The sequence below is a fragment of the Coptis chinensis genome, chromosome 1 (assembly GCF_015680905.1).
Source record: "Coptis chinensis isolate HL-2020 chromosome 1, ASM1568090v1, whole genome shotgun sequence".
Classification (NCBI taxonomy): domain Eukaryota; kingdom Viridiplantae; phylum Streptophyta; class Magnoliopsida; order Ranunculales; family Ranunculaceae; genus Coptis; species Coptis chinensis.
The window spans coordinates 36,180,522-36,188,069 of record NC_141456.1 but is presented as its reverse complement, the minus strand read 5'-3'; the positions used below and the strand labels follow the sequence as shown (position 1 = coordinate 36,188,069).

At 35.8% G+C, this 7,548-nt stretch overlaps 1 long non-coding RNA gene across 1 annotated transcript; it reads right to left on the bottom strand.

Moving 5' to 3' along the window:
* Positions 1-2,186: 2,186 nt before the first annotated feature.
* On the bottom strand, positions 2,187-3,450 carry LOC147523752 (uncharacterized). The gene is made up of 2 exons (XR_015217328.1): positions 3,219-3,450; positions 2,187-2,484 (listed from the first exon to the last, which is right to left on the bottom strand). It is a non-coding gene; the product is annotated as an uncharacterized LOC147523752 (long non-coding RNA).
* Positions 3,451-7,548: the final 4,098 nt, after the last annotated feature.

Sequence of the window (7,548 nt, the reverse complement as noted above, 5' to 3'; positions counted from 1 at the left end):
AAAATGAGACAAGGTTGTCAATTTCCAGTCTCAAAAATAGGAAACACCATGACCAAAAGCGATTAAAATGTTCATTTTTCCGAAGCAAATATTTTGATCTAGCAGTTGCCTTTTTTAGTGGTTAAAGTTTTTCTAAAAGCTTTTTAAATGTAAAACATGTAGATGCTCCTATCATGTTTACCTCATATGCAAATTTCAACTCAATTATGTCTAGATGACCAGAGTACAATGAGAAACATACCTACACATTCCAATGAACAAAATTTGAGAGCGGGGTTTCAATTATGCAATTTTTTCCTTTCTAAAAAAAAAAAAACACAACAAATTGATGGATCAAACAAGTAATCTTCACATACAGTTGGCAAGTTTAACTACCTTAAATATGGATAAACACACTGCATTTGAAGAATAAGAGTAGAATGATATTTAACTTTTTTTTTGTCGATCTATGATATTACTTGAACTACATGTAGAATAAGACTGCCTGCTTTTCATGCACCAAAAGCTAATGCTTAAAACGAAGTTGTTGTTGTTGTTGTTGTTGTTTTTATTATTATTATTATTATTATTATTATTATTATTATTATATAGTCTGCAAGTAATTTAAATATGAAATGCAGAAGTCAGATAAGGTTATTTTGTTAAACATCTTAATAGAGAAATGCTTAAATCAAGAATGAATTGATCCACATCTATAAAATGTTACGATTGTGAAATGGTGGATATGGAATTACAACATATATAGTTTCCAGTGCATAATTACAAAGTAAAACAACTATTTCCCATAACAGCATGATACCTACAATAGTTTAGGAGCTATCAGGATGACATACCTCTACTTATAGTAAAACTTCTGGGTAGACAATATTTGTAGTACAATCAGAAGCATCTTGTGGAAGGATGACACTAATTTTTTTTTATGATGGGCATCTTGAGAGCACAACGTATAATTGTCTATGATTGAATACCGGCGTCCGTAAATCTATCCCAACGTACTTGATTGACTGGCCTTGGGATTTATTAATCGTCATCCCGTACGCAAGTCGTATGGAGAATTTCAGCCAATAAAAGGCCAATAGTTTAATTGAACCAAAACATAAACCATTTAAAATTTGGGAATAAAGAACGACCGAAGCATAAGAAGAAAAGAGGATAGAAACTTTACCTTGTAAATGCATCCATTGGCTTCAGTGAAGAAGACAACACATTGGTAATAGCCGTGAAAGAGATTTGTAGAAGTTTGGAGAATTGGGAAAAATTGGAGAAGGCGAACAGAGAGAATGACTATTCGATCCAAGTTCTAATTATGTTGAGAATTGAGCGAAAAGGTGTAGTGCCCTGATTTTCCAGACAATTAAATATTCGGATAAAAGAGCTCGATCCAAATATTCAATTATCTAATAAAGTGAGACGTGACGGTTTTGACTCACACGAGTCCAAACTAAAACTAAAATATAAAACCCCCATAAACATCGCATTCTAACAAAAATTCGGCAGAATTTCCTCTGTATTTCTAACATTTCATAAATTTACAACCTGTCCTAACCTGAAAATCAAATAATACACTTCCTCATATTAAAACCTCAACCGTAAACCCAACTACTAAAGATATTGATTAAAATGGCACCTTGCTACTTAACCATCTCGACAAAATGTCGGTTAAATCAAGTAGGCTACGGCAAACCAATCTCATACCCCCGTGATCGGTCTTTCACAAGTGAATGCTAATCCATGTCATAGTTTCTAACTAATGGATGCATTCTAATATGGATTCATTATTAAAGACAATAAAAAAATACTAATTTATTACAAAACAACTTAAATGAATAAATTTAGGAATAAGAACAACTAAAAGAACCGTCTTAGCCGATCAGAGTACGCTTTACGTTAAATTTTTCTTAGTGAACACATATGCCTTTTTCTTGTTTTCTGGATACGTAGTCAATATATAATAATCCACTTGAAATGAAATTGAAAACAAAAGACAAGGTTAACACATACCTTTAGCTGCTTAATACCACTTACCGTTCCTTATTAAATCCTCGTAAGTGCATCGATTAACATACTCTCAAGAAAAACGTTAGCATTCAATATAATTCCGTATATCCATGCATAACACGTACAATATAATTTAGCTAGAATTTATCAATAATAAAACAGATTAAACACTCGGCTCTTTGTACAAGGGGTAGGGGTTTTCCTATAGAAGCGGCTGAGCCGGGTGGCTACCTACGTACCCATTTAGGGATCAAGCCAATCGTAGTTCTCTTATTGGGGTGTAAGGTTCTATGAGAATGGATTAAGCCTTTCCGATGAGGAAGGCGGTATAGATTTCTCACTCTTGTTCTAACCATATAACGTCCACTAACTGATTCTCAACCTTGAATCTGTATACTATATCGTACATCCCTTTACTTTTAATCTTTCGAGGATTTTGCCAAATTCTTGAGCAACCGCACAACATATATATATGTATTACTCAACCTAGATAAAAGAAATAATTCACGTAAGAGAACCTATGACAATCGCATGGCATTAATATACTTATCTCAATACTACTCTAACAAATAATTAATTAAGCGGGAAATAAAACAATAAATTAATAAAAATATGCATGGATATATTAAAGTTTGTTGCGGCTTGCGGCAGCCCAACAATGGCCTACAGTGACCTAACACGGCATGTAGCGGCCTGACAAATGGCCTGGTGATAGACTCCTTGTGGCCTAACAAGGGCCTATTGCGGCCTTTCGGAGCACAACTCTCAATACCAATAAAAGAATATTAACTTATTTTTACTTGAACTAGTCAAAATATAATTTCGCTAGAAAAATAAACAATAAATTACACGTGGTCTAGCGTTGTCCCTAACAAATGGTGTAGGAGTGACTTACACATGAACTGTTTTTCTAGCCAACCAACTAAACACCTCAACATTACGCTGGTCCAGTACGGTTAGTGCAAATATAAGACATTCAAAGAAATAGAATACGTACTCTAAATTCCAGTAAAGATGACTCAAGGGCGAAAACTACCTTCTATGCTTAAATGTAAACGTGAAGGTGTGAGAACCGTTTGAGAAATCCAAACAATTGCTTAACAACAGGACAGACATAAGGTATGCCACTCTTAAATTAGCTAATCAAACCTTGACCATTTAAATTTCATGAACAATAACATATTAATAGCTATGATTAAGTTACCATATCTTTGACTTACCTTCGATATATCTAACCTGGTGGCGTTCAAAGTGAGGGCCAGAGATCCGCTATTCCAGAGAGCGAGAGAGAGAGAATCATCTCCAAAATCTTCAATAATCGGTGACCCGCGATCCTCTTTTTCGAAGCAGGAGGTGTTTCTGCTTATCCTTATCCTTTCCATCCGCTCTCTGGAAGAAGCCATACGTGGCTTACTAATAAAACATACCCCCCACAATTATAACAAGAGGCCCAATAAAAACAACTCAAACTTGGTTTAATATAACAGGCCCAATACAATATATAGGTCCAATATAAAAATACCCATTAATGAAGAGCCCATAATCATCAAAGTCCGCCAATAATATCCGTTACCCCCCCCCGGTCAATGATAACGTTAACCCCGCCATATATCTAGTAATTAACCGGTTCCATTTAATGGTAACAACAATAAATTTGCACTAACTTTAGAAATTACCACGATAACTGTAATGCCCGTATTTAAAATACATATTTATTAATTAATTAATTAATTAATTAATTTAATTTTTATTTAAAATTCGTTGGATTGGATTTGAGATATGTGGGCCTGATTTCTGGGCCCGAGTTTGTATTGGGCTTAGGTTTCGAACCCAAGTATATATTCATATTTTTTCTAGAAAATAGGGTTTGGAAATAAAAATAAAATAAAATAAAAATGGAGGCGGAGATAAAAAGCTGGATTGCTAGAGCGTTGGAGCACGACGATTCGGACGATGAGGGATTCGTCGAGGTTTAATACATGTGAGTAGTTATGTTTTTTCTTTTTATCAAAACTAAAGTTCTACGTCTACGAATAAAAACTTTTACTGTCGAGTGTTTCAGATCAATTTTCTACTTATTATTTCTGTCGATATTATTTAGTTTTATTAAACTGATGAACTCTGAAATCGGAATTTGAACTGTTGAAGCTCGAAAGAGCGTCAATGGTGGCGCAAGCCAAACCAACGTTTGTTCTGTATATTGTTGTGTTGGTTGATTAAGGGTGAATGTTGGGTTGATTGAGTGTTGGGTATGCTGAAGGGGTGTTTAATTAGGTGGGTGCTGTTGCAGGTGGAAGAAGGCGTCCATGGCGTCGAGGGGGAGTTTTGGGAAAACTCGATTGGGTTGTTTTTAGTTTAATTAGAGCTGTAGTGCTTTTATCTAGATTAAAAATCGATGGGTTCATAGTTGATTGTAGTGTGTGTGTGGGTTGTAATGGTGCGGCTGAAGCTCAGGAGGAGCGTTAATGGCAACGCTGTGGAGGAAGGGTTCGATCAAATTTATAGGGTAGTTGTTTTGGTTGTATTAGAATTGATCGTTGAGTGTTGTAGACTTGTAGAGTGGCGGGGCTTTTGAAGCTTAATGGTAATGGCGAATCCAGATCTAGATTTGATGAAGGGTATTGATATAATGAGTTGGGGATTTCGCTTTTGTTAAAGTAGTTGGGGTTTTTCCCTTGATCATTTTCGAGTATGTTTGGAGGGGTGGTGATCGGAACTGGTGGTGGCTGGTGGTGGAAGAGGCTGCTGGAGGGAGAAGATGACCGGTTTGGGCTTGGGCTTTGGGCCAAAGCCTTTTGGGTTTTGTTAGTTGGGCCGAAACTAAATCAGTTTGGTTTGGGCCAATTCTATTAGTTTCCTTTGGGCCGGTTTAGGTTCAGTTTTGTGGGCCAAACTAATTAAAGTTTTGGGCCAGTTTAAGTTGCATTTTTGTTGGCTTGGGCCGAAACCTATTAGCTTTCTTTGGGCCGAATCACTTAATGGTTTGGGGCCAGTTTCTAATATTGTTTGGGGCAGCCCATAGGACTTAATATAGATCCAATTGGGTCTTTAAATGTTTGGACTTTCGGGTTTTGGGCTTTGATTGTGGACTTTCGATTGTGGAATTGTGCTACGTTTTATATTGTAAATTGTATGGACAAGTCCAATGATAGAATATAATGAAAGCCTGTATAATTGGTCAGTCATTATCTAAGAAAGATTTGACGTTGATGTTGTGTATTTTTGACACGTGACGAGATTGAAATGTTATAAGACATAATATTCCTAAACCGCTATAAAAATGTTATGCGGTACATTTGGAGCTATTGTGACGTTATGTGGTAGAATGGACATATATTTTAATTATTTATATACTATTTATATTGTGCACAAATGGAAATAATGCGTGCCTTTGATGGTGAATTGAGTTCACATAAAATATTGAACGAATATATTACATGATTGATTACTATTATGAGTTGCTACTTAAATGAATTGTAGTATGTATGAAGGCTTGAGATATTCCATATGGTGTAGTGTAATATATGATTGGCACGTGAAATAATAAGTTTAAAGATTTGATATAGAGATACTTGGATATCGTGCAATAAATAGTATTGGCACGTGATAATGTTGATTGTTTTATAACGAGAAACGTTGAGCTTCAGTACAATTAAGTATACTGGCATGAGATAGAATAAGAATTATTCTGAGATATAAATGTATGACACCTGAATAAATTACGTAACGAAAATCCTAGAACCTAACTACCACAACTCATGTGATTTGGCCTTTGTGATGGGCGTATGTGATATGATTGGCTCTTCGGGCATTTCAATGAATATGAATGGCCCTTCTGGCGTAAGTAATGTGATTAGCCCTTCTGGCGTTTCAGTGAAGCTGAATGACCCTTCTGGCGTAGCCGAATGGTGGCTTGATTATTCCGTTCGCAAAATTAGAACGAGACGCGCGATATTTTATGCCGAATAGAAGCAGTACTTGCATAATGGCTTTCGTGTGAGGGTTACCGGTGTCGCGCGCATCCCGCCAGGGGTAGTTACGCACGGAGTGGTTCATTATGTGAGAGGAGACATGTGGATGTACATGTTCGGCGTTGGGAAACGATTGTCGTAGCCAGGAAAACTAGGTAAGACATAGATACGACGTGATTTTAGGGACATACAAAGAAAACCTTAAATAATGTAATTATGGTAATATGTTGGTTAATGATATATCTTTAGATAGATGATTGTATATGGTTTTGCAGAAGGGTGGGTCAAACTAATTACTTGTGTAGAGACGACCCACTCTGTAATTGAGCATGAAATGCGGTAAGTATAGAATATGCTTACCTGGTTATTAGTTAGTTAGAACCTAAGGCGTCTCGTGGAGGAACTAAATGCCTTTTTATTATGCGTATGGTTTGTTGTGTGGTTAGTGAGAAGTTAAGGCGCCTCAGTGGAGGAACTATCTGCCTTACTTATTGTAGTTAAGAATGTCGTATTAGTTGTTGAAAGTTAAGGCGCCTCGGGGGAGGAACTAACTGCTTTATGGATTGTGTATGTATATGTATACGTACATGTTGTATTTTAGAGCTACTCACACCAACATTTTTATAATGCTGACCCGATTTGCATGTTTGCATATCGGGTGTGTTCATTAAATGAACATAGTTGATAAGTCTTGACAGGTTTAGTGTTGAAGAAGGTTGGTTGCTGCTTGTGGTTTGCGTTAGCGTCGCCTTTCAAGATAGGTTTTGTTTTCCCTTGAGGTGAAATAGATTTTCAGTTGAGACAATGTTATTTGTATTTTCATTTGTAATTTTAAATAAAGAGTTATTGAAAAGAGATTTGTAACCTAATCTTATTTGTGAATTTTTGTAATGAAGAGGACTTTTGTTTAATTGAAAATTTTTATTGGTTTTTAATTATCTGCATATTTAAACTGTTTATGGGTTTTTGGTAGTTGAGAGTGCGTCACACCTCGAAAATCGAAGAGTCCGGAACAAATATTGTTTTTCCGAATTCTGTTGAAATTCGAGGTGTGACAACAACCATACCAAAAATTATAATTACTAGAATCTATCTAATTAAAAGCAATGGTGTGGGGCCGCAGGGCCTCCATCCAATGGTTGTCATTGTATTTCACAACTTGTGACATGACACTTTCAAGTTCATCTAGGTGGTGTGATGTATTTCTAAGCTAATATCGGTTCCTCAATATCTCTTCTTCTCTAATTAATTTAGGGTAAAAAAAAAATAAAGAATGAAGGTGGTACGCAGTCTAACTATCACAGATCGCTGGTACAGCTCCCTCCCAATGATATCCTTGCTCACTCCATTTTAAGTTCCCTCTTCTTCATTTTTTTCGTTTGGTTATTTCCTTTTCTTTTGCAGGAATTTGGTTTATGTGAATGAAGGTGAAGGATAAACACCATGGGTTCCCAAAAGGTGTTTTGGGGTTTATAAAGGTATGATTTTTTGAGAAAAAATTGAAAATTTGATTGCTATTACCAGAGATTTGTAGAACATCCTATTAAAACTTAATGGTAAATTCTGTAAACTAATAATT